Source organism: Mirounga leonina, unplaced genomic scaffold, assembly GCF_011800145.1.
Source record: "Mirounga leonina isolate KUSES-001 unplaced genomic scaffold, KU_Mleo_1.0 Mir_448, whole genome shotgun sequence".
Lineage (NCBI taxonomy): Eukaryota > Metazoa > Chordata > Mammalia > Carnivora > Phocidae > Mirounga > Mirounga leonina.
In genome coordinates this window covers 353,758-381,002 of record NW_023270758.1, presented here as the reverse complement: position 1 = coordinate 381,002, position 27,245 = coordinate 353,758, and the positions used below count along the sequence as shown (strand labels likewise).

The 27,245-nt window shown below is 39.5% G+C and overlaps 1 long non-coding RNA gene across 1 annotated transcript; it reads left to right on the top strand.

Moving 5' to 3' along the window:
* Positions 1 to 293: 293 nt before the first annotated feature.
* LOC117999119 lies at positions 294 to 27,245 on the top strand. Its single transcript, XR_004676217.1, has 3 exons — positions 294 to 406; positions 2,404 to 2,465; positions 26,715 to 27,245. It is a non-coding gene; the product is annotated as an uncharacterized LOC117999119 (long non-coding RNA).

Sequence of the window (27,245 nt, the reverse complement as noted above, 5' to 3'; positions counted from 1 at the left end):
TCAAAGTAGTTTTTGTAGAAACATTGACACCTTAAAATTTTGGTAATTATTTATAAATATGTTTTAACATTGGCTTAATGACCTATAAGTAGATCTGGTAGACCGATTCCTTTTCATGGCCTAAAACTTAAAACTAATAAAAACAAGTTGGATGAAAAGTGAACGAACATAGGAGGAAACTCTATCAGTGCTAGAGTCTAGGGAAAGGATGGGAGGGGCAGACAGCCAGAGATGTGGAATTTTGCCACAATGCCACATTTTAAAAGTTGTGTTTTTGTTTTTGTTTTTTAAGAACTAAAGACAAGATGCCCAGAACTCTCTTCCTTGAAAAAGCAGATGGCCTCTTGGGAAGTGCAAATAGAAGATCTTGGGCAATATGAACGCCTCATAATCTGGAGGGACAATGGTAGGTTATGGAGCATATGAGGAATACTCCCTTTGTGGTCATTTTAATATGATGGAAATTGCACAAAGGAAACCTGAAGCATAGGCTACGACTTTGATGGGGATAGGGGAAGGTTCCAACCAAAAATAGATGTGCTGTATGTGGTCTCAATGCCAGGAAGGAGGTCAGACCACAGAGGCTTCGTTCCCCTGGCTATTATGGGGGGGGGGGAGATAACACAATATTCTAATCATGATAGTGTCTCTACTAGAACAGACAAATTATGGAATTGAATGAAACTCCAGAAATTGGCCCAAATAAAAAAGTATTTGATGACAGTTTCAGCATAAATAAATATGAAAAAGGTCCATTTTACAGTAAGTAGCTTTGAGAAAACTGGATTACCATTTAGAGAAAAATTTTTTCACACCTGAAAATTCTAGATGGATTAAATCTTTTTATCAACAATTTTATTTTACATAACCCAAGTGTTGGTCAGTTTTCCTTTTTCTAGGATCAACTTCTCTTTAATAGCTTAGGTCTTTTTTTCAAACTGGCCAGTCACCTGGAAACCCAAGATCTTCCCCAGTATTTCTGATAGTGCTTGTGAGATGTGGTTTATCTTGGTCTGCTCCTTTCTGATTCCCTGACATCTATTCCTGGTGCTGATTGTTCTCTTCAGATCTCACTATGGTAGAGTCTTGGTCTTCATAAGTTTTATGACATTTCCCTCAGAATACATCACATCCTCTCACTTACCCTGTGTTCAACGTCTCTTCTTCTTTTCTGTCCTACACCATAGGCTCTCCATCTTTTAAGGTATTTTTCTGAGCCAAGAAACAATTGCCCTGTGATGAATTATACCATTAGAGAGCAGAAGAAGCTGCAGGCAGTTCTTTAAAATAGCAACTCTTTTCTTCCCTCTACAATTTTTAAAAATTACAAACTCAACTATTATACAGAATACAAATGGCCAATTGACATTTGAAAAGGTTAAATGTCACTGGCAATAAAAATGCCAGTAAAACAAAGTTCCATCGCCTTCAGGCATTTAGAGTTACCTGCAAGTCCAAAACCAACCCGATTCTCCCTCCTCCCACCACCTTGGCATTTCCATCAGCATTTGTCTGTGGTGGTTAGCTTTTCACTAAGTTTGCTCAGATCATAATATGCATCCTCAGTTTGCAGGCTTTTAAAATGTGTTTTGCTTTTATTTCTAACAAAGCCCTACAATGATTAAAAAGTCATAAAGTCCTTCAGAACATAAAACACTTGAGCCTCCTGCGCCAACCGCACTGCACCCTGACTCCAGCTCTTCAGATGCAATCAATTCCAACTCTTCTAGTTCTTTCTTTAAAAACAAAACAAAAACGTTGTTGAATATAAAAAGTGAACTCTTACCTTGATGTTTCAGTTTCAAGTATTAGCTACTACTGACTTTAGCTTATCTCCCTCCCCACACCACCCCCACACATGTATCTTTTCCCATCCTCCAAAAAAAGTTCCCATTTGGACTACATTGAAATGGTGTGAACATTATTAGGTCTTGGGGCTCCTGGCTGGCTCAGTAGGTAAAGCATGCAACTCTTGGTCTCAGGGTCATGAGTTCAAGTCCCATGTTGGTGTAAAGCTTACTTAAAAAAAAAAAGATGATGGGAGACATTATTATGTCTTTACATCTGTAGTTCAAGATCAAGTCATTTGGTATATTAGGATTCTTTTTCCTGTAAAATTTTGGTTTCCCTGGAATTAATAACTGACTTATTTTTTTAAAGTGTTCCCTGTCCTATAGATTACCAAGAAATGTAAATCTCTCCTCAGTATATTCAAATGAATCAAGTGCTCTTTCAGTTTTATCTTTTTTCTTGTGATAACTCTTCTATAAAAATTGGTTGTCCTCTAAGCCAGCCACACAGCTCTGACCCTGCAAGCTTCTTTACTACCACCCTGGGGATTTTCCTCACCCTCTCTATGCAATGGATCTCTGTGTCTTCCATCCTGTTTCCTTCTCTTTCCAGGTTGGCTGCCTCACTTGGGGTGAAGGGCACATGTAGATTCTTGAGAAGGGCTGCGTGAAGAGGTAAATTTTTTTTTTTTTTTAATTTTTATTTATTTATTTGACAGAGAGAGAGATAGCGAGAGCAGGAACACAAGCAGGGGGAGTGGGAGAGGGAGAAGCAGGCCTCCCGCCGAGCAGGGAGCCCGATGCGGGGCTCGATCCCTGCACCCCGGGACCATGACCTGAGCCGAAGGCAGACGCTTAACGACTGAGCCACCCAGGCGCCCCGAGGTAAATTTTTTTGAGAGCTTACAATATCAAGAATGTTTTTACTCCACTGCCACACTTGATTTATGGTTTGGGTACAGAATCCTAAGTTGGAAATTATTTTCACTCAAACTTGCAGACATTGCTTATAATACAGCTTCCAGCATTGCCGATAAGGACTTCAAAGGCATTGTGACTCTTATCCATTTTTGTGACTTTTTTTCCCTCCCAGGATACTTTCGGGAACTTCCTTTTATCCTGAGTACGTTAAAAATCTGATGATGTGTGTTGATGTGAGCCTTTTAAAATTTATCTTGCTGAGTGTTCTATGAGCCCTTTCAGTCTGGAGACTCAGCTCTTTCAGTTCTAGAAACCATCTTTTATTACTTGTGAGATAATATTCTCCATGTTTTTCTGGGACATATTTATTTATTTATTTTTAAAGATTTTGTTTATTTGCGAGAGAGAGTGCATGACCCTGGGGTAAGGGGGTCAGAGGGCGAGGGAGAAGCAGGTTCCACGCCGAGTAGGGAGCCCGATGCAGGACTCGATCCCAGGACCCCGGGATCATGACCTGAGCCGAAGGCAGATGCTTAACCCACTGAGCTACTCAGGCACCCCTGGGACATATTATTTAGATGTTCAATTTCCTGGACTGATTCTCTGATTTTCTTACTTCTTTTCTCCTATTTTCCATCCCCGTTTTTTGTGAAGTTTCCTCAACATATTCCAGTTTTTATTTCTGCTAGCATATTTATAATCTCTCAGAATTCTTTTTTGTTTTCTTATTGTTCCCTTCTTATAAACACCCTGTTCTTTTTTCATGGGTATAACTGGGTTGGTAGATGTGATAGGTTGTTGTTGTTGTTGTTTTTAAGGTTTTCCTATGCTGCTTGCATTAGAAACTGTGTGCAAGCTTTGTCAAGTGGGTTCTATTGATCTGATCTGATTAGATCATCTCACTAGGGGATCCCCAGCCGCAAATGTCTTCCAAGCATTTTCCTTTTTTGAAAAATAATTTAAAAATTTAATTCCAGTACATTAACGTACAGTGTTCAGTTAGTTTCAGGTGTACAATATAGTAATTCAGCAGGTCCATACATCACTCAGTGCTCATCATGGTAAGTGTACTCTCGAGCATTTTTCTTGGGCTAGTTTCCCGAGGAAGGAATTCTCCACTCTTCAGTGTGCGCTAGAGGAGCAGTATAATTACCATCCAGACTACCAGGAACTTTTTTGGAGATAAGTAGTCTCCATTAAATATAAAGGCTTACATTTGATCTCCCTATTTTGATTACAGCACCCCTGCTTACAGCTATTATGCCTGATGTCCTCGAATGCAGGGGCTCTCCCATTCAGCGGTTCTCCTAAGGGCTGCGTACTGGAATTACCTGGGGACCTTTAGCAAATACTGAAGACTGGGTGGATGCCACCCCCAGAGTTTCTGATTTAATCATCAGGGTGTGACCTGAATGAACATCAGGCTTCTTAGAATCTCCCAGGTGATTCCAACATACAGCCAAAGTTGGGAACCACTGCTTGGGTTGCAACCCTCCAGAGAGTTAGCCTGCATCCTTCTGCCCGAGTGAGCGGCTTTGTACTCCCCCTTTTGGCCCTCTCTGCATTGCTGCTTTCAGTAGTACTTGGCTATCAATGTACTCTGGATCTTCTGGGCTTCTGTGTTATGAACAATCTGTCTTTGGGCTTCTGATTTAGACCTCTGATTTTCTGGTCCTCTAGGTTAGTTACCACTTCCATATGAATTTCACCTTCTAAAACTTGTGATTTCCTATTCTTGTTCTTGTTCCTTCATGCCTTTTCCCCTCTTCATTATCATCAAGGTGCACTTTTAGGAAGGAGCATATTTAGGAGGTAAATATATGCAGTCCACCACGTTTAACTGGAATTCCTCAATCCTACTCTCTGTGATCAATAATAGAATTAAAATATCTGCCGGTGACTTGCCCTTTAGTGTTATGTATGCATATGTCTATGTGTGTGAATATATGAATATGAAGAACTTTCAACACCTTTTTGTATAGCTTCCCTCAGTAATTACCCACTCACCCCAGGTAAACACTCTTATTAGGTACTTGTATATCCTTCCAGAGCTTCTTTTTTTTTTTTTTTTCAGAGCTTCTTAATATATATACGTGCACACATACACACTGTCTTATTACTTTTACTTATACAAATAGCTTTAGAACAAAATAGTACGGAGCACGCCATTTTGCCCTTTGCATTTTTCACTTACCAGTATACTTGGACATCTTTCTTTATCAATGCATAGAAAATGTCCCTATTCTTTTCTATAGCTGCATAATATTACATTGTGTATAAATTTAACATTTAACTGGCCACCTATTGATAATTTATATTGTCAGCTACTGCTATTAACATACAGTGTTAAGTACACTAATACTGAATTCAGTAGTGCTTTTCTCTTAGTCCAATTATTGTTTCAAATACTCAGACATCACAGGCTATTTTTCTTTTTATTTTAAGCGTTTTTACTGAGATTTAATTATCACACAGTAAACGGCACCTGGGTGGCTCAGGCAGTTAAGCGTCTGCCTTTGGCTCAGGTCCCAGGGTCCCAGGGTCCTGGGGTGGAGCCCCACATCGGGGGGGTCCCTGCTCAGCGGGAAGCCTGCTTCTGCCTCTGCCACTGCTCCCCCTGCTTGTGTGTTCTCTCTCTCTGTCAAATAAACAAACAAACAAATAAATAAATAAATAAAATCTTAAAAAAAGATAATGAGCATATCTGTCACCTCTAAATATTTTCCTGTGCCTTTTGTAAGGCCTCCTCTTACCCTTCCCCAACCTCATCCCCCAAGCAACCACTGATATGCTTCCTGACAGTGTAAATTAATTTGAATTTTCTAAACCTTCATATACATAGAATCATACAATTGGTATTCTTTTTTTTTTTTTTTTTTTTTTGTCTGGCTTCCTTCACTCAGCATAATTATTTTGAGATTCATCCCTGCCATGGTATGTATCATTTCTTTTCTTGCTGAGTGGGATTTTTTTTTAAGTTTATTTTTCTTTGTTTATCTGTTCACCTACTGATGGACATTCAGGTTGTTTCCAATTTTTGAATATTACAAATAAAGCTGTGATGAACATTCAGGTACAAGTCTTTTATATGTATATATGCTCTCTTTTTTTTAATTTTGCATCTTTTGCAATTTTTTTATTAACATATAATGTATTATTTGTTTCAGGGGTACAGGTCTGTGATTCATCAGTCTTACACAATTCACAGAGCTCACCATAGCACATACCCTCCCCAATGTCCATCATTCAGCAACCCCATCCCTCCCACCCCCTTCACTCCAGCAATGCTCAGTTTGTTTCCTGAGATTAAGAGTTTCTTATGGTTTGTCTCCCTCTCCGGTTTCGTCTTGTTTCATTTTTCCCTCCCTTCCCCAGGATCCTCTGTCTTGTTCCTCAAATTCCTCATATCAGTGAGATCATATGATACTTGTCTTTCTCTGATTGACTTATTTCACTTAGGATAATACACTCTAGTTCTATCCACGTCAGTGCAAATGGCAAGATTTCATTTTTTTGATGGCTGCATAATATTCCATTGTGTGTGTGTGTGTGTGTGTGTGTATGTATATATACCACATCTTCTTTATCCATTCATCTGTTGATGGACATCTAGGCTCTTTCCATAGTTTGCCTATTGTGGACATTGCTGCTATAAACATTGGGGTGCATGTGCCCCTTCGGGTCACTACATTTATATCTTCGGGGTAAATACCCAGTAGTGCAATTGCTGGGTCATAGGGTAGCTCTATTTTCAACTTTTTGAGGAACCTCCATACTGTTTTCCAGAATGGCTGCACCAGCTTGCATTCCCACCAACAGTGTAAGAGGGTTCCCCTTTCTCCGCCTCCTCGCCAACATCTGTTGTTTCCTGACTTGTTAATTTTAGCCATTCTGACTGGTGTGAGGTGGTATCTCATTGAGGTTTTCATTTGTATTTCCCTGATGCCAAGTGATGTTGAGCACTTTTTCGTGTGTCTGTTGGCCATTTGGATGTCTTCTTTGCAGAAATGTCTGTTCATGTCTTTTGCCCATTTCTTGATTGGATTATTTGTTCTTTGGGTGTTGAGTTTGATAAGTTCTTTATAGATTCTGGATACTAGCGCTTTGTCTGATATGTTGTTTGCAAATATCTTCTCCCATTCTGTCAGTTGTCTTTTGGTTTTGTTGAGTGTTTCCTTTGCTGTGCAAAAGCTTTTTATCTTGATTAAGTCCCAGTAGTTCATTTTTGCCCTTGCTTCCCTTGCCTTTGGTGATGTTTCTAGGAAGAAGTTGCTGCGGCTGAGGTCAAGGAGGTTGCTGCCTGTGTTCTCCTCAAATATTTTGATGGATTCCTGTCTTACATTTAGGTCTTTCATCCATTTTGAGTCTATTTTTGTGTGTGGTGTAAGGAAATGGTCCAGTTTCATTCTTCTGCATGTGGCTATCCAATTTTCCCAACACCATTTGTTGAAGAGACTGTCTTTTTTCCATTGGACATTCTTTTCTGCTTTGTCGAAGATTAGTTGATCATAGAGCTGAGGGTTCATTTTTTGGGCTCTCTATTCTGTTCCATTGATCCGTATGTCTGTTTTTGTGCCAGTACCATACTGTCTTGATGATTACAGCTTTGTAATAGAGCTTGAAGTCCAGAATTGTGATGGCACCAGCTTTGCTTTTCTTTTTCAACATTCCTCTGGTTATTTGGAGTCTTTTCTGGTTCCATACAAATTTTAGGATTATTTGTTCCATTTCTTTGAAAAAAGTTGATGTTATTTTGATAGGGATTGCATTAAATGTGTAGATTGCTCTAGGTAGATTGCTAGATTGTCTAGCATAGACATTTTCACAGTGTTTGTTCTTACAATCCATGAGCATGGAACGTTTTTCCATTTCTTTGTGTCTTCCTCAATTTCTTTCATGAGTGTTCTATAATTTTCTGACTATAGATCCTTTACCTCTTTGGTTAGATTTATTCCTAGGTATCTTATGGTTTTTGGGTGCAGTTGTAAATGGGATCAACTCCTTAATTTCTCTTTCTTCTGTCTTGTTGTTGGTGTATAGAAATGCAACTGATTTCTGTGCATTGATTTTATATCCTGCCACTTTACTGAATTCCTGTATGAGTTCTAGCAATTTTGGGGTGGATTCTTTTGGGCTTTCCACATAAAGTATCATATCATCTGCAAAAAGTGAGAGTTTGACTTCTTCTTTGCCAATTTGGATGCCTTTTATTTCTTTTTGTTGTCTGATTGCTGAGGACTTCTAGTACTATGTTGAACAGCAGTGGTGATAGTGGACATCCCTGCCATGTTCCTGACGTTAGGGAAAAAGCTCTCCGTTTTTCCCCATTGAGTATGATATTCGCTGTGGGTTTTTCATAGATGGCTTTTATGATAGGCTCTATCCCTACACTGTGAAGAGTTTTAATCAAGAAAGGATGCTGTACTTTGTCAAATGCTTTTTCTGCATCTATTGAGAGGATCATATGGTTCTTGTTCTCTTTTGTTAATGTATTATATCACATTGATTGATTTGCGGATATTGAACCAACCTTGCAGCCCAGGAATAAATCCCACTTGGTAGTGATGAATAATCCTTTTAATGTACAGTTGGATCCTATTGGCTAGTATTTTGGTGAGAATTTTTGTATCCATGTTCATCAGGGATATTGGTCTGTAGTTCTCCTTTTTGATGGGATCTTTGTCTGGTTTGGGGATCAAGGTAATGCTGGCCTCATAAAATGAGTTTGGAAGTTTTCCTTCCATTTCTATTCTTTGATACAGCTTCAGAAGAAAAGGTATTAATTCTTCTTTAAATGTTTGGTAGAATTCCCCTGGGAAGCCATTGACCCTGGGCTCTTGTATTTTGGGAGGTTTTTGATTACTGCTTCAATTTCCTTAGTGGTTATGGGTCTGTTCAGGTTTTCTATTTCTTCCTGGTTCAGCGTTGGTAGTTTGTACATCTCTAGGAATGCATCCATTTCTTCCAGATTATCTAATTTGCTGGCATATAGTTGCTCATAATATGTTCTTATAATTGTTTGTATTTCTTTGGTGTTGGTTGTGATCTCTCCTCTTTTATTCATGATTTCATTTATTTGGGTCCTTTCTCTTTTCTTTTTGATAAGTCTGTCCAGGGGTTTATCAATCTCATTAATTCTTTCAAAGAACCAGCTTCTAGTTTTGTTGATCTGTCCTACCATTCTTTTGGTTTCTATTTCATTGATTTCTGCTCTGATCTTTATTATTTCTCTTCTCCTGCTGGGTTTAGGCTTTATTTGCTGTTCTTTCTCCAGCTCCTTTAGGTGTAGGGTTAGGTTGTGTATTTGAGACCTTTCTTGTTTCTTGAGAAAGGCTTGTATTGCTGTATACTTTCCTCTTAGGACTGCTATATACTCTCCTCTTAGGACAGTCGTGTTTTCATTTTCATTCATTTCTATGCAATTTTTTAATTATTCTTTAATTTCCTGGTTGACCCATTCATCCTTTAGAAGGAGGCCTTTTAGCCTCCATGTATTTGATTTCTTTCCAACTTTCCTCTTGTGATTGAGTTCTAGTTTCAAAGCATTGTGGTCTGAAAATATGCAGGGAATGATCCCAATCTTTTGGTACCAGTTGAGACCTGATTTGTGACCCAGGATGTGATTATTCTGGAGAATGTTCCATGTGCACTAGAGAAGAATGTGTATTCTGTTGCTTTTGGATGGAATGTTCTGAATATATCTGTGAAGTCCATCTGGTCCAGTGTGTCATTTAAAGCCTTTATTTCCTTGTTGATCTTTTGCTTAGATGATCTGTCCATTTGAGTGAGGGGGGTGTTAAAGTCCTCTACTATTAATGTATTGTTGTCAATGTGTTTCTTTGGTTTTGTTATTAACTGGCTTATATAATTGGCTGATCCCATGTTAGGGGCATAGATATTTAAAATAATTAGATCTTCTTGTTGGATAGACCCTTTAAGTATGATGTAGTATCCTTCCTCATCTCTTATTATAGTCTTTGGTTTAAAATCTAATTTGTTTGATATGAGGATTGCCACCCCAGCTTTCTTTTGATGTCCATTAGCATGGTAAATTGTTTTCCACTCCCTCACTTTCAATCTGGAGGTGTCTTTGCGTCTAAGATGAGTCTCTTGCAGATGGCATATCGATGGGTCTTGTTTTTTTTATCTAATCTGATAGCCTGTGTCTTTTGATTGGGGCATTTAGCCCATTTACATTCAGGGTAACTATTGAAAGATATGAATTTAGTGCCATTTTATTGACTGTAAGGTGATTGTTACTGTATATTGTCTCTGTTCCTTTCTGGTCTATGTTATTTTCAGGCTCTTTCTTTGCTTAGAGGACCCCTTTCAATATTTCTTGTAGGGCTGGTTCGGTGTTCACAAATTCTTTTAGTTTTTGTTTGTCCTGAAAGCTTTTTATCTCTCCTCTATTTTCAATGACAGCCTAGCTGGATATAGTATTCTTGGCTGCATTGTTTTCTCATTTAGTGCTCTTATATGCTCTCATTTCTCATGATATTACCTAGGAATGAAGTTTCTGGATCATGTGGCAAGTGTCAATGTAATACTTTAAGAAATTTCCAAACTGTTTTCTAATGTGGCTGACCATTTTTCATTTCTGTCAGCAGTGTAAGGGAGTTCAAATTCCTGCACATCCTTGCCAATATGTGGTGTGGCCAGGCTTTTTAAAATTTTGGCCATTCTGAGAAGAAGGATCTCATTGTACTCTTAAGTTACATTTCCTGTTGAGTTCCTTTTCATGTACTGTTTGCCATTCATATATCTTCTTTAGTGAAGTGTCTGTTCTAATCTTTCACCCATTTTAAAATTTAAGTATTTTGAGAGTTCTTTATATATTCATCAAATATATAAAGTCCTTCATCAAATATGTGATATGCAAATATATTTTCCTACTCTATGGCTAGTTTTTCATTGACTTAACATTGTTTTATGAAGCCCAGAGTTTTTTATTTTGTTGGAGCCCAGCTTATGTGTTCAGTTTTAAAGGCCATGCTTTTGGTGGCATTTCTAAGAAATCTTTGCCTAACTCAAATTCAAAACACTTACTCCCATGTTTTTTTCTAAAAACTTTATCACTTTGGTTCTACACTTAGATTGATGATCCAGTTTTTAATACCAGCTTTACTGAGATATATTTCACATACCATAAAGTTCACCCCTTTCACGTATATGATTCAGTGGTTTAAGTATATTCACACAGTTGTACAACTGATACCACCATCTAATTAGAACACTTTCGTTGCCCCAAAGAGGAACCCCACATCCATTGGTCATTCCCCATACCCTCCTCACCTCCTGGCAACCACTAATCGACTTTCTGCCTCTGTGGATTTGCCTATTATGGACATTTCCTATAAACTGAATCATACAGTATGTGGCCTTCTGTATCTGGCTTCTTTCACTGAGCCTAAATGTTTTCAGGGTTCAGGGTGCCTGGGTGGCTCAGTTGGTGAAGCTTCTGCCTTTGGCTCAGGTCAAGATCCCAGGGTCCTGGGATAGAGCCCCATAGCTCCCTGCTCAGCGGGGAGTCTGCTTCTCTCTCTCTCTCCCTCCCTGTCTCTCAAATAAATAAATAAAATCTTTAAACAACAACAACAACAACAAAATGTTTTCAGGGTTAATCCCTATTGTAGTATGTATCAGTACCTCATTTCTTCCTATGACTGAATAATCCACATTTTGTTGATCCATCATTTATTGGGCATTTGACTTGTCCTTTTTGGTTATTATGAATAATGCTGCTATGAATATTCATGTACAAGTTTTTCTGTGGATGTGTATTTTCAGTTCTCAATCCTATACGTGGAATTGCTGGATCATACGCCAAATGGTTCCCAAAGCAGTTCTGCCATTTTTTTTTTAAGTAGTCTCCATGCCCAACGTGGGGCTTGAACTTACAGACCCCGAGATCAAGAATCACATGCCTCTTGACTGAGCCAGCCAGGTGCCCCAGCTCTACCACTTTATAATCTCACCAATCGTGTTCAAAGAGTTTCTCCAATTCTCCCCAACACTTATTATTATTCATCTTGTTTATAGCTATCCTAGAGGATATAAAGTGATATTTCATTGTGGTTTGGATTTTTGTTTCTCTAATGACTGATGATGTTAAGCATCTTTTCATGTGCTTAATGGTCATTTGCATATCTTTTTTTTTTTTCCAGAAATGTCCATTCAGATCCTCGGCCCATTTTTTGCTTGGGCTGTTTGTCTTTATTGTTGAGTTGCGAGAGTTCTTGTATAGTCTGGATACAAGTCCCTTATCAGATATAAGATTTGCAAGTATCTTCTCCCATCCTTTTTTTTTTTTTTTTGAAGATTTTATTTATTTATTTGACAGAGGGAGACACAGTGAGAGAGGGAACACAAGCAGGGGGAGTGGGAGAGGGAGAAGCAGGCTTCCCGTGGAGCAGGGAGCCTGATGCGGGGCTCAATCCCAGGATCCTGGGATCATGACCTGAGCCGAAGGCAGATGCTTAACGACTGAGCCACCCCAGGCGCCCCTCTTCGCCCATTCTGTAGATTGTCTTTTCATTTCCTCTTTGGTGTCCTTTGAAGCACAAGTTTTAATCTTGTTGATGTCAAATTTACCTTATTTTTTTCTTTTGTTACTTGTGATTGATGTCACATCTAAGAAAACATTGCCTAGTTTAAGGTCATGAAGATCTACTTTTCTACATTTCAAGAATGTTTTTCTTGAACAACATTTTATTTTAGCTCTTACATTTAGGTCTTTAATACATTTTGAGTAAATTTTTGCATATGGTAGGAGGTAGTGGTCCACCTTTTTTCTTTTGCATGCAGATACTCACTTGTCCTAGCACCATTTGTTGGAAGACTGCTGTTTCCCCACTGAATCTTGGCACCTTCTTCAAAATCATTTGACCATGATGGTAAGGGTTTATATCTGGATTTTTAATTCTGTTCCATTGATATATATGCCCATCCTTAAGCCAGTACCACACTGCATCTTTATATAAGTTTTGAAATTGGGAAGTATGAGTCTTCTAACTTTGCTTCTTTTAAAAATTTTTTTTTTTTTTTTGGCTCTTCTAGGTCCTTTGCATTTCCATATGAATTTTAGGGTTAAATTGTCCATTTCTCAAAAAAAGGCATTTGGGATTTTGATAGGGATTACAATGATCTCTTTTGGTAGTATTGCCGTGTTAATAATATTAAGTGTTCTAGTCCATAAACACAAGAAATCTTTCCCCTTATTTATATCTTCTTAATTTCTTTCAGCAATGTTTTGTAGTTTTCAGCGTACAAGTACATTCTTAGACAAATTTATTCTTAGGTGCTTTATTCTTTTTAATGCTATTGTAAATTAAATTGCTTTCTTAATTTGATTTCTTGTTCATTACTAGTGTATAGTGTATAGGTTTTTATATATCGATCTTGTATTCTGCAACCTTGCTAAACTTGTCAATTAGCTCTAACAGTTTTTTGTGGAATTCTTTGGGATTTCCTGTATATGAGGTCATGTCCTCTGGAAATAGTGGTTCTTCCTTTCCAATTTGGATCCCTTTTTCTTTTTTCTATGCCTAATTTTTCTGGTGATGTTAAATAGAAGTGGCAAGAGGAAACATTCTTGTCAAGTTCTGCTGTTAGGGGAAAAGCATTCAGGCTTTCCTGATTAAGTAGCACCAAGTTTTTCATAAATAATTTGTACCAGGTTGAAAGACCTTCCTTCTTTTTTTTATTTATTTTTTTATTATGTTATGTTAATCACTATACATTACATCATTAGTTTTTGATGTGGTGTTCCATGATTCATTGTTTGTGTATAGCACCCAGTGCTCCATTCAATATGTGCTCTCTTTAATACCCATCACCAGGCTAACCCATCCCCCCACCCCCCTCCCCTCTAGAACCCTCAGTTTGTTTCTCAGAGTCCATAGTCTCTCATGGTTTGTCTCCCCCTCCTATTTCTCCCCCTAAGGGAGCTTCCTTCTATTGCTAGTTTATTGAGTGTCCCTAGTTCACTGAGTCCGAGGATGTTGGACTTGGTCAAATGCTTTTTCTGTGTCTATTGAGATGATCCTGTGGTTTTTGGGGTTTTTTTTAATATAGTGTATTATATCGATTTAATTTCATAGGTTAAACCAACTTTGCACTCCTGAGATCCCAATTGGTCATGGTGTATAATTACCTTTATATGATACTGAATTCTGTTTGCTAGTATTTTTTTTAGGAATATTTCATCTATAAGGGATATTGGGTATAATGGTTTTTTCTTGTGATATCTGTTTGGTTTTAGGATCAGGGTAACACTGGTCTCATAAAATGAATTGGGAGGTGTCCATATAATCCATTTTGAGTTAATTTTTGTATAGTACAAGGTAGGGGTTGAAGTATTTGTTTGTTTTTTAGCATATATATAAATTTTGTTAGCACCATGTGCTGAAAAGACTAACTTTCTCAACTGAGTTGCCTTTGCAAGTTTGTTAAAAATTAATTGGCCAGATTTGTGTGGGTCTACTTCTATAATTCCTGTTCTGTTCCATTGTTTTTTGCATCTGTCTTTACACCAATACTACAATGTCTTGATTACTGTAGCTCTGTATTCCAGTTTTGGTCTGATTCAAAGTTTTCCCCCACTGTTCTACACCTTCCATATTACCATGAATTTTGGAATCAACAACATTTTTGTTGTGGTAAAATATACTATTAACACCATTTTAGCCATTTTTGGATGTACGGTTCAGTGGCATTAAGAACCTTCATAGTGTTGTACAATCATCGCAACCATCCATCTTTTTCATCATCCCAAAATGAAAGTCTGTATCCATTAAACAATAACACCCCATCTCTCCTTCCCCCCAGCCTCTGGAAACAACCATTCTATTTTCTGTCTTTATGAATTTATTTTTTTTATGATTTTATTTATTTATTTGAGAGGGAGAGAGACAGAGAGAGCACAAGAAGGGGGAGGGGCAGAGGGAGAGGGTAAAGCAAACTTCCCATTGAGCTGGGAGCCCGACATGGGGCTTGATACCAGGACCTGGAGATCATGACCTGAGCCGAAGGCAGATGCTTAACCATCTGAGCCACCCAGATGCCCCTTGTCTTTATGAATTTAACCTCACATAAGTAGAATTATATTACATTTGTCCTTTTGTGTCTGATTTATTTCACTGAGTATAATTCCTTCAGGTTTCATCCATGGTATAGTACACATCAGAATTTCCTTCTTTTTAAGGTGTAATAATATCCTATTGTATGTATATGCCACATTTTTGTTTATCCATTCTTCTGTCCGGAAATTTGGAATATTTTCACCTCTTGGCCTTTGTGAATAGTGCTACTATGAACACTATTAGTATGTGCTCAACTTATCAATTTTTTTTTTTAAAGATCCTATTTATTTATTTATTTGAGAGAGAGAATGACAGAAAGAGAGAGAGCACACGAGATGGGGGAGGGTCAGAGGGAGAAGCAGACTCCCCACTGAGCAGGGAGCCCGATGCGGGACTCAATCCCGGGACTCCAGGATCATGACCTGAGCCGAAGGCAGTCGCCTAACCAACTGAGCCACCCAGGCGCCCCTCAACTTATCAATTTTTATTTTTAAAAAGCCTTCTGGGATTTTTTTCTTAAGATTTTATTTATTTATTTTTTAAAGATTTTATTTATTTATTTGACAGAGAGAGACACAGCGAGAGCAGGAACACAAGCAGGGGGAGAGGGAGAGGGAGAAGCAGGCTTCCTCCGGAGCAGGGAGCCCAATGCGGGGCTTGATCCCAGGACCCTGGGATCATGACCCGAGCTGAAGGCAGACACTAACGACTGAGCCACCCAGGCACCCCAAGATTTTATTTTTAAGTAATCTCTACACCCAACATGGGACTTGAACTCACAACCCCGAGATCAAGAGTTGCATACTCCACCAGTTGAGCCAGCCAGGTGCCCCTCCTTCTGGAATTTTGATTAAGATTACATTGAGGCAATAGATCAATTTGGGGAAAATTGACATTTTAAAAATACTGAGTCTTCCAATCCATAAGCCTATGTACCTTTACATTTATTTAGATATTCTTTTATTTCTCTCAGGTTTTGTAATTTTCAGTGTACAGGACTTACACAATTTTTTGTCACATTTATCCCTAAGCCTTTCATATTTTCATGGTATTTCTTAAAATTTCCATTCTGATAGTTGCTAGTGTCTAGCAACATTTTTGGAAATTGGTCTTGTATCCTGGAATCTCATTAAACTTACATATTAATTCTGGTAACTTTTTTTTGTACTATTTTCTATATAAATTATCCTGTTGCCTGCAAATAAAGACAGTTTTCCTTCTTTCTTTCCAATCTAGGTGCCTTTGATTTATTTATTTATTTTCTTGCCTAAGTGCCCTAGCCAAGACCTGTAATACAGTGTTAAATAGTGGTAGTGAGGACAGACATCCTTGTCTTGTTCCTGATCTTAAGGGAAAAGCTTTCGATCTTTTGCTACTATGTGTGATGTTAGCTGTAGGTTGTCTTCATAGATGCCTTTTATCAGGTTGGGGGAGTTCCCTTCTAGTCCTAGTTTGCTGAGAGTTATTAGAAACGGGTGTTGTGTTTTGTCAAATATTTGGGGGGCCATATATTGAAATAATTATATGGGTTTTCTTTTCTAGTTATTATGTGAATTACATTGATTAAATGTTAAATTAACCTTATATTGTTGGAATAAACCCCACTGGATCATTATGTGGTAGCCTTTTCGTATGACATTAAATTCAATTTAATAGAATTTTGTTAAGAATTTTTTCATCTATGTTCAAGAGGGATACTAGTTTTTAGTTGTGTTCCTTGTACTGTGTTTGTCTGAATTTGCTATCTGAGTACTGCTGGCTTTGCAGAATTCATTGAGAAATATTCCTCCTCCTTCAGTTTTCTGGACAAGCTGGTGTAGAATTGGAATTTTTTCTTCCTTAAGAATTTGGTAGAATTACTCAATGAAGTCATCTGGCTCTGGAGTTTTCCTTATTGAAAAGATTTTAAGTACAATTTCAATTTCTCTAATAGATATAATACTTATCCAAGTTATCTATCTATTCTTGAGTGAGCTTTGACAGTCTGTGTCTTTCCAGGCATTTGCCTATTTCATCAGAGTTGTCAAATTCATCGACGTAGAGTTACTCATAGTGTCTTATTATTACCCTTTTTAATATTCATAGACTCTGGAGCAATGCCTTCTTTCTCATTCTTGATATTGGTAATTTGTGTCTTCTCCTTTTTTCTCCTTGATTAGCGTAGTTGGAAGTTTATTAATTTTATTGATCTGAAAACATCAGCTTTTGTTTGGTTTCATGCATTTTTCTGTATTATCTTTCAGTTTTCTGTTTTGTTAATATCAATTCTGATTTTTTATTTCCTTTCTTCTGCTTACTGTGTGTTTTATTTGCTTTTTTCCCTCCTAATTTCTTAAGGTAGTAGCTGAAGTTATTGAGCTGAGGTCTTTCTTTTCTAGTATAGGCATTTTAGTGTCACAGATTTCCATTTAAATACCATGTTAGATGCATCCAACACATTTTTATATGTTCCATTTTAATTTTTATTCAGTTCAAAATTCTAGTTTCCTTTTTGATTTCTCCTTTTACCCATGGGTTATTTAGAAGTATGTTATTTAGTTTCCAAATATTTAGAGATTTTTCAAATATATTTATGTTATTATTTCTAATTCCATTTTGGTAGGAGAAGATACTTTGTATGATTTTTATCTATTTGAGTTTATTGAAATTTGTCTTATGACTGAGGCTGTGGTTTAACCTGGTAAACATTCTATGTGCACTTGAAAGGAATGTGTATTCTGCTGTTGTTTGCTTGGAGTGTCCTATAAATGTCAGTTAGAGCGAGTCTGTAAAAATGTTCAAGTCTTCTATGCTTGTTTTTTGTCTAGTTCTATTAATTATTGAAAGACAGATGTTGAAATACCTGCCTATAATTGTGGCTTTGCCTGTTTTTCCTGACTGTTCTATCTGTTGTGCCTTATTTATTATGAAGCTCTCCTACTTGGTGAATAAATGTTAAGTTTGTTATATCCTCTTGATGAATTAACCCCATTGTCATTATGAAATTACCCTCTTTATCTCTTGTAGACATCTAGAAATAGATGTAGACATCTCTCTATGTTCGATATTGATAGAACCACTCCAACCTTCTTTTGGTTAAAGTTAGCATGGTATAATCTTTTTCCATCCATGTATTTTTAACCTATTTGTATTTTATATTTAAAATGGGTTTATTTTAGTGTATAGGTGGTTCTTGCTTTTTTATTCAATCTGACAATCTCTGCTTTTGAATGGGTGTTTGGATCATTTACATTTAATGTGATTGTTTTGTTTGTTTGTTTGTTTGTTTTAAAGATTTTATTTATTTATTTGACAGAGAGAGAGAGAACACAAGTAGGCAGAGTGGCAAGCAGAGGGAAAGAGAGAAGCAGGCTCACTGCTGAGCAGGGAGCCGGACGCAGGGCTTGATTCCAAGACCCCAGGATCATGACCCGAGCCGAAGGCAGCCACCTAACTGACTGAGCACCCAGGTTCCCCAATGCGATTGTTGATATGAATGGGTTGAGATCATCTGTTCTTTGTTTCCTTTTTCATTTTTTTCTGCTTTTAGATGAAATAAATTTTTTTGTTATTCCATTTCATCTCCTCTGTTAGCTTATTAGCTACGACTTTCCTTTTTTTTTTTTTAAGATTTTATTTATTTGACAGACAGACACCCAGCGAGAGAGGGAACACAAGCAAGGAGAGTGGGAGAGGGAGAAGCAGGCTTCCCACGGAGCAGGGAGCCCGATGCGGGGCTCGATCCCAGGACCCTGGGATCATGACCTGAGCTGAAGACAGACACTTGACGACTGAGCCACCCAGGTGCCCCTAGCTATGACTTTTCATTATGTTAATTTAGTGCTTGCTCTAGGGTTTATAGTAGACATCTTAAACTTATCGCAGCCCACTTTCAAGTGATATTCCACTTCACATGTAGTTAGTATAAGAATCTTACAACATTATACTTCTATTTCTGCCCTTGGTTTTTGTGCTATTTTTATCATATACTTTACTTCTACTTATTTTGTATACCTACAATGCAGTGTTATTATTTTTATAGAGATTTAAATAATAAGAAACAAAGTATTTCTATTTAATCACATAGTTACCATTCCTTGTGCTCTTTATTCCTTTATGTAGATCCAGATTTCCATCTGGCATCATTTTCTTCTGCCTGAAGAACTTCCTTGAACATTTCCTATATAGTGAGGGTCTGCTGGTGATGAAGTCTTTCAGCTTTTATATGACTAAAAGTATTTTTATTCTGCTTTCACTTTTGAAAGATTTATTGCTAGGTATAGAATTCTAGTTTGACTTTTTTTCCCTTTTAGTACTCTAAAGATGTTATACTATCTTCTCATATGCATTTTTTCCAACAAAAATCTGTTGTCATCCTTACCTTTGTTTCTCTGTAAAATATCTTTCCCCCCTCACTGCTTTTTTATTTTTTATAACCACTTTATTGAAATGTAATTCACGTAATGTACATTTAAAGTGTACAATTCACTGGTTTTTAGTATATTCACAGAGTTGTTTAGTGATCACTACAATCAACTTTAGAACATATTATCACCCCAAAAGGAAACCCATACCCTTTAGCTGTTATCACATCCCCTCCCCTAAATCCTTACCTCCCCAGCCCTGATCTACTTTTCTTTTCTTTTTTTTTTTTAAAGATTTTATTTATTTATTTGAGAGAGAGAGAATGAGAGAGAGCCCATGAGAGGGGGGAGGGTCAGAGGGAGAAGCAGACTCCCTGCCGAGCAGGGAGCCCGATGCGGGACTCGATCCAGGGACTCCAGGATCATGACCTGAGCCGAAGGCAGTCGCTCAACCAACTGAGCCACCCAGGCACCCCTGATCTACTTTTCTTTACAGATGTGCCTATATTGGATATTTGATATGAAGGGAATCATATAATATGTGGGGTTTTTTGGTTAATGCCTTCTTTCACTTAACATTAATGTTTTTAATGTTCATTCATGTTGCACCTTGTATCAGTATTTAATTTATTTTTATGGCCAAGTAATATTACATTGTAAGTACATACCACATTTTGCTTCTCTTTCATCAGTTGACAGACATTTGGGTTTCCATGTTTTGGCTATTGTGGTTAGTGTTGCTATGAATACTTATGTATTAGTTTTTATGAAAACATGTTTTAAGGTTTCTTGGGTATATACCCAGGGTCAGAACTGTTGGATCAAATAGTAATTGTATGTTTAACTTTTTGAGGAACTGCCAAACTGTTTACCATGTTACATTCTCATCAGCACTGCGTGAAGATTACAGTTTCTCCACAGCTTTGCCAACACAAAAACATACTTTTTTTTTTAGATTTTATTCATTTATTAGAGAGAGAGAAAGCACAAGCAGGGGGAGCATCAGGCAGAGGGAGAAGCAGGCTCCCCATTGAGCAAGGAGCCCGATGCATATGTTTTTTTAATTATAGCAATTCCAGCAAATGATCCCTGACCACTTTTAATATTTTCTCTTTATAATTGGTTTTAAGCAATTTGATTGTGACATTATTTGGTATAGTTTTCCTTATCTTTCTTGTGGTTGGTGTTTGTTTAGCTTGTTGGATCTGCATGTTTATAGTTTTCATCTATTTGGAAAAATTTCAGTCATGATTTCTTTTTTTTTTTTTTAAGATATTTATTTATTTATTTATTTGAGACAGAGAGCACAAGCGGGGAGGAAGGTCAGAGGGAGAGGGAGAAGCAGACTCCTTGCCAAGCAGGGAGCCTGACACGGGGCTTGATCCTGTCCTGGGATCACAACCTGTGCTGAAGGCAGACACCCAACCAACTGAGCCACCCAGGTGTGCCCCTCAGTCATGATTTCTTAAAATATTTTTTCAATCCCCCTCCTTTCAGGGTCTCCAGTTATGTGTATATTAGGCCACTTGAAGTTGTCCCCTAGCTCACTAATGCTCTGTTCATTTCTTTCTATTGTTTCTTCTCTGTGTGTTTCATTTTGGATTCTTTCTTTTTTTTTTTTTTTTTTTAAGACTTTATTTATTTATTTGACAGAGACAGAGACAGCGAGAGCAGAAACACAAGCAAGGGGAGTGGGAGAGGGAGAAGCAGGCTTCCTGCTGAGCCGGGAGCCCGATGTGGGACTCGATCCCAGGACCCTGGGATCATGACCTGAGCCGAAGGCAGTCGCTCAACCAACTGAGCCACCCAGGCGCCCCTTGGATTATTTCTATTGCTATGTCTTCAGGTTCACTATCTTATCTTACAAGTATAATCTGCTTTTAATTTTATGCAGTGTAATTTTCTTCTCAGTTACATTATAGTTTTCACATCTAGAAGATTGATTTTGTTCTTTGTTATATTGTCCATGTTTCTACTTAACATATCTTTCCTCTAGCCTCTTGTATGGAATAACTATGGAACAATAATCATAATTGCTTGAATTTCCTTATATACTAATTCTATTTTTTGGTGCCATTTCTAGGTTAGTTTTGATTGATTATTTCTCCTCTCTATGAGTTACGTTTTTCTGTTTCCTTACATGTCTGATAATATTTGAGATTGAATGGTAGACAATGAAGTTTACTTTGACATGTGCTTGCTATTTCTGTGTTTCTTTAAATATTGTTGAACTTTAATATGGGATACATCTAAGTTACTTGTTGATCCTTTCAAGGCTTGCTTTTAAAGTTTGTCTAAACCAGAGTTGTGTTTAGTCTAGGGATAATTCAGTGCCACCACTAAGGCAAAACATTTCTGATAGTTGTACCTGATACCCTGTGAATTAGGAAGTTTTCCATCCTAGGGTAGTGAGCAGGAGTGATTCCTGGCCATATGTCTGCCCCAAAACTTGGTCTCTCACACCCTTTTGGGTAGTTTTTTCCATTGTTCTAGGTCATTTTCTCACAGGCATAGGATGATATGTCCTCAGTTGAAGATTGGGAGACACCCTTGCAGGTCTCTGGAGTTCATTTTCTGTGCAGCTCTATTCAGCACCCTGCCCTGCAGACGCCATCTGCTTGGCCTCCCTGGACTCCCAGCTCTCTCTCTTTGCTTTGGGGAGACTGCCAGCCTCAATCTGAGGCTGCAGCCTCTCTCTAGGCAGTATAATGGGGCAACAATAGGGCTGATCTCATAGGTTTCCTTTGTCCCGCAGATCACGGTCCTTTGTTATTTGATGTTCAATGTCTTCAAAACCGTTGTTTTTGTTTTTTGTTTTTCAATTTCAGTCAGACAGGTACATCTTATTTCTGTTATTCCATCTTATTTAGAATCAAAAGGCACTCCCTCTTTTTTAAAAGTTAAGCATAAAGTTTTTTTTAATAGACTTCATTCAACTGTTTTTGTTTTGTTTTGTTTTGTTTTGTTTTTTTAAGGATTTATTTAAGAGAGAGAGAGAGTGGGGTGCCTGGGTGGCTCAGTTGTTAAGCATCTGCCTTCAGCTCAGATCATGGTCCCAGGGTCCTGGGATTGAGTCCCGTGTTCAGGCTCCCTGCTCTGCGGGAAGCCTGCTTCTCCCTCTCCCACTCCCCCTGCTTGTGTTCCCTCTCTCACTGTCTCTTTCTCTGTCAAATAAATAAATAAAATCTTTAAAAAAAGAGAGTGTGAGCAGGGGGAGGGGCGGAGGGAGAGGGAGAAAAGCAGATGCCCTGCTGAGCAAGGAACCCCCAGAGCAGGGGTATGGGGCTCGATCGCAGGATCCTGAGATCATGACCTGAGCTGAAATCAAAAGTCAGATACTTAACTGACTGAGCTACCCAGGCACCCCTCACCTGTTTTAGTCTATGAAATTTATAGGGTCTGTCCTGCTCCTTGTTCTGTCCACTAGCGCTTTATGTGTTAAAAAGAACTGTTTTATAATTTTGGATTATGAACTCATCTGCAGTGGGAACTTAATCTGTGGGAATTCTGTGAGGCCTAGGCTTAAGAAATTTGCCTCTAGATCAGTTTTATGTTTGCCTATCCAAGGCTCCCCTCTTTTTTTTTTTTTAAAGATTTTATTTATTTATTTGAGAGAAAGAATGAGAGAGAGAGCATGAGAGGGGTGAGGGTCAGAGGGAGAAGCAGACTCCCTGCTGAGCAGGGAGCCCGATGCAGGACTCGATCCCGGGACTCCAGGATCATGACCTGAGCCGAAGGCAGTCGCTTAACCAACTGAGCCACCCAGGCGCCCCCAAGGGCTCCCCTCTTTATGTGTTATTTTTTATTTTTTATATTCCTGGGTCATAAAAGTAGTTTACAGTTGACCTTTGAACAACACAGTTTTGACCTGTGTAGGTCCTCTTATACATGGACTTTTTTTCTTTTTACATTATTGTAAATGTATTTTCTCTTTGTTACAGTTTTCTTTTTTTTTTTTTAAGATTTTTTATTTATTTATTTGAAAGAGAGAGAATGAGAGAGAGCACATGAGAGGGGGGAGGGTCAGAGGGAGAAGCAGACTCCCCGCCGAGCAGGGAGCCCAGTGCGGGACTCGATCCTGGGACTCCAGGATCATGACCTGAGCCGAAGGCAGTCGCCCAACCAACTGAGCCACCCAGGCGCCCTCTTTGTTACAATTTTCTTAAAAACATTTTCTTTTCTCTAGCTTATTTTATATTATAAGAATACAATATATATTACATATACAAAATATATATTAATCGACTATTTATGTTATCAGTAAGGCTTCTGGTCAACAGTAAGATATTAGTAGTTAAGTTTTTGAAGAGTCGAAGGTTGTGTGTGGATTTTTTTTTAAGATTTTATTTATTTATTAGACAGAGTGTACAAGCAGGGGGAGAGGCAGAGAGAGGGAGAAGCAGGCTCCCGCTGAGCAGAGAGCTTGATGTGGGGCTCGATCCCAGGACGCTGGGATCATGACCTGAGGGGAAGGTAGATGCTTAACTGACTGAGCCACCCAGGCGCCCCTTGTGTGTGGATTTTTGATGCATCAGGGGTCGGTGCCACTCACCCCTGTGTTGTTCAAGAGTCAACTGTATATTCAAACATTAAAGACACATGAGGACAGGCCATGGTTTTTAATTATCAGGGGAGTCGATTTTTTTCCCATGACCTAGAATTCAGGTCAAATCCCACAAGATTCCATGTTTGGTTAGACATAAAGGTAAACTTTGTTCTGTTCCACATTTTCACTGAGAATACAGTGCTTTTAAGGTCCCTAAGTTGATGTGGAAATTTCAGTTCCAGCTCTCAGGCACAAGACTCTCACCAACAGCTGCTTGGAGCTACAACGCAATCTTCTTCTTCTTTTTTTTTTTTAAAGATTTTATTTATTTATTTGACAGAGAGAGACACAGCAAGAGAGGGAACACAAGCAGGGGGAGTGGGAGAGGGAGAAGCAGGCTCCCCGCAGAGCAGGGAGCCCGACGTAGGACTCGATCCCAGGACCCTGGGATCATGACCCGAGCCGAAGGCAGTCACTCAACCGACTGAGCCACCCAGGCACCCTGGAGCTACAACGCAATCTTCTAAGGCTACCATGTCCCCACCAAGCTCCAGTCCTTCAGGATTGACATAGTATTAACGTATGTGCTTAGCTCTCTGGTTTTCTGTTTCTTATTCCCTCTTAGAGAGCTCAGCTATGACTTAAAGGAATGTCTGCTATATTTTATTCAGAACTTCCTCTATGACTGTTGGGTCCTCTGTATTGTCAGGAACAGACTGTTCCAATTTACTTCTTAACCCACTATCACCAGGCTTCCACCTCCACGACTTCACTGGTGCTATTCTTCAAAGGCCATTGATGACCAGGAAGCAGCTGCCAAATTCCCTGGATGCCGTTTCAGTTAGGATGTATTCCAACCACAAGTGATAAAATATCTGGCCAAAAGGAGCTTAAACCATAAAGATGCTTAATTTTCCTAAAACAGCTGGTTGGGCAGCTCAATTCCATTAAGGACCTATGTTTTTTCTGTCCTCCTTTGTCATCTTTAGCATGTCAGTGATGTTTTTTATCTCATTGTCACATGGTGGCTGCCTCCCGTGACCACATCCAAGTAGCAAAACGTAGCAAGCAAGAAAAGGACTTTTTTCCTCATGAGCCTCTCTCTTATGGAGTAGGAAAAATCTTTCCAGAAGGTCCGAGCAGTTGACCCTTGCACCCCTCTGGGAAGAACTGTCACATACCCACCCCTGGAACAATCATTCAACTCATTCCTGGGATTGGCAACATTGCTGTTGGAACAATAAAGGGATTTTGTTGACAAGGAATAGGAGTTGTAGAAATGTGCAAGGCAAGATCTCTGCCCTTGAGGTCCGTGTTGCCTGGGGGAGACAACAGAAACACAGATAGAGCAAATGCAAAATTCATGGTCACACAAACTTAGGTGTACAGAAATGTAAATTCTCTATTAGTCTACCCCCAAATCTAATTTCCAGCCTAAACCTCCCCATTCTGCCACATGCAGGAAACAAAGTATCACATCGTGTAAACTCCATCAGGGGTAGGCAGTCATCTGTTTGTGCCACAGACACCTTCTCTGCCTTACTGTATAGGACAGTATAGAACAAAACTTTCATTATTTGGAGCAGGCTCTTTCCTCTCAGACGCATTTTACACCTGCTGCCCATCTGGCCTTAAAACATGATCCTTTGCTGGACCTCGCCCCCAAATTGCAAAGTGACAGTGAAGCACTATCTCCTTCTAAGGAAAGTGGTCCGCACAGTTTGCTAGTTCATTGGACAGTGAGTATCAGAGCTCAGTACCAACCCCAGGGTGGACAACAAGAGAAAAATCTTTAATTTCATTTGCTTTAAATCTGAAACAGAGAAAAATGGCTCAGAGGTGTTTATTTGGTAGTGACTATGGAGTCAATTTCCTCTGTTGGGCAGCATGGAGGGCAGGGAGGCTGGAGGTAGAGGCGAGGTTCAGGTGTAGACAGACCCATGCCCGAGTTTGGGTGACTCTGAAATGTGCATCTGCTACCTCAGTGTGTGTTTCTGCTGCCCTCTCACAGCATCACCTCAAGAACAGAGACCCCTCACTTTATGTATCTCCTCAACCTGTCTCCCCTCCCCTTTTCCACTGCCCCGCCCAGCACAGGACCTGAAACAAAGTAGACGCTCTACAAAAATGCTTGTTTAATAAAAGGTTGTTAGAGTGAATGAATAAATGAGAAAAGGAGGTTACTGCAATGGGAGGAAACGAACCCAATAGATCCTGAAGACAAATGTGTTCAATTGTATCCTGATTAAGGAGAGAAACATAGAAATGCATGCACACAGGCCGATTGAGAGAGAGAGCTCCTGCAGACAGAGCAGAGCTACGATCACCAAGTAAAGAGGAGACAGCCTAATCAGAGAGCCAGACAGGCCCCACCTGACTCTTACTGCAGCTGGGAGAAAAAAAAAAAAAGCCTAGAAGATTCAGCGGGCGCAGTCTCCCCACCTCCGCCCCACTCCCACTGCTCGGAGAGGCAGCATGGAAGCTGCGGGGCGGGGAGGCAGCCGAGCTGGGCTTTCCAGAACGAGGCAGGATGGTGTGAGCTCAAACGCCCTGCAATTGCTGGAGCAACGGTGGCGACACTTGAGTTATTCACAAAGGCTGGAATTCAAATGAGGCTGGCACGGCTCCAAGTCGCAGTAGCTTAGGAGGAGAGAGAAAGGCGTATTAAGTATTCATCAAGATCTTAGCGTTGCGTGGGCTCTGAGCGTTCTCCATCTGCATCCCTCCCTCAACCACGGATTTTTGCATGGAGGGGGGTGCTCCCCCAGAAGCACTTTATCCGTCAGTCTGGGGGGTGGGGGTGGGGGGCCGAAGTTAGGCAGAATTGTCTTATCACATGATGGGGGACCTGTATCATGTGATGACTCCGGTGATGTTGGAGGCAGCATGTGACTCCCAGGGCTACGTGGGCTCAAAAACAATTTAAATACAAAAACACAAGCAGGTTCCCCTCCTTTCTTTTGCCTTTTGGTCTGGCTCTCCCTACCTTTGGGTTGGTGCCTGACTGAATGGAAAATCCGTCATCTTGCAGGCGCTAACCTGTGAGCACCGGGTACCTGGAGAACCAGGCCCCCTCTGCTGGTGGTCCCCCAGGAGCTGTGCCCCATCATTCTGGAGCCCACTGACTCCCAGCCTGGTAAGTTACTGAACACTTTGAGCAATTATTTGCGAAGCTGTCCTAGACTGCCTCATTAGCATGCACAGGGTACCCTCACTGGGCACTGGACACGTTGGGAGGAAAGTGCCTGCCGGCTCTGGGGAGCTGCAGCTCACCAGTTGGTGGTCCGTCTGTCTGTCAGCCAAACCTCCCCAGCCTTCCTGGGAAGCCGAGCTGTGCTGGTTACGTTGTGCTGGGGTGGAAAGAGCTCCTCCATCCTTTTCCCCCTCTTCCCCCCTCCAGCCTGCCTCTTTCCCATCTCCTCCCTCAGTCTTGCTCCTCTGAGTCTCTCTCTCACCTGCCCTCTCCCTCTCCAACTCCTATTTTCCCCTCTTATTTGCCCCCACTTTCTCTCTCCCACTGCTTTTCTTAGGGGGTCTGCTCCCCTCGCCTTTAAAAAAAATT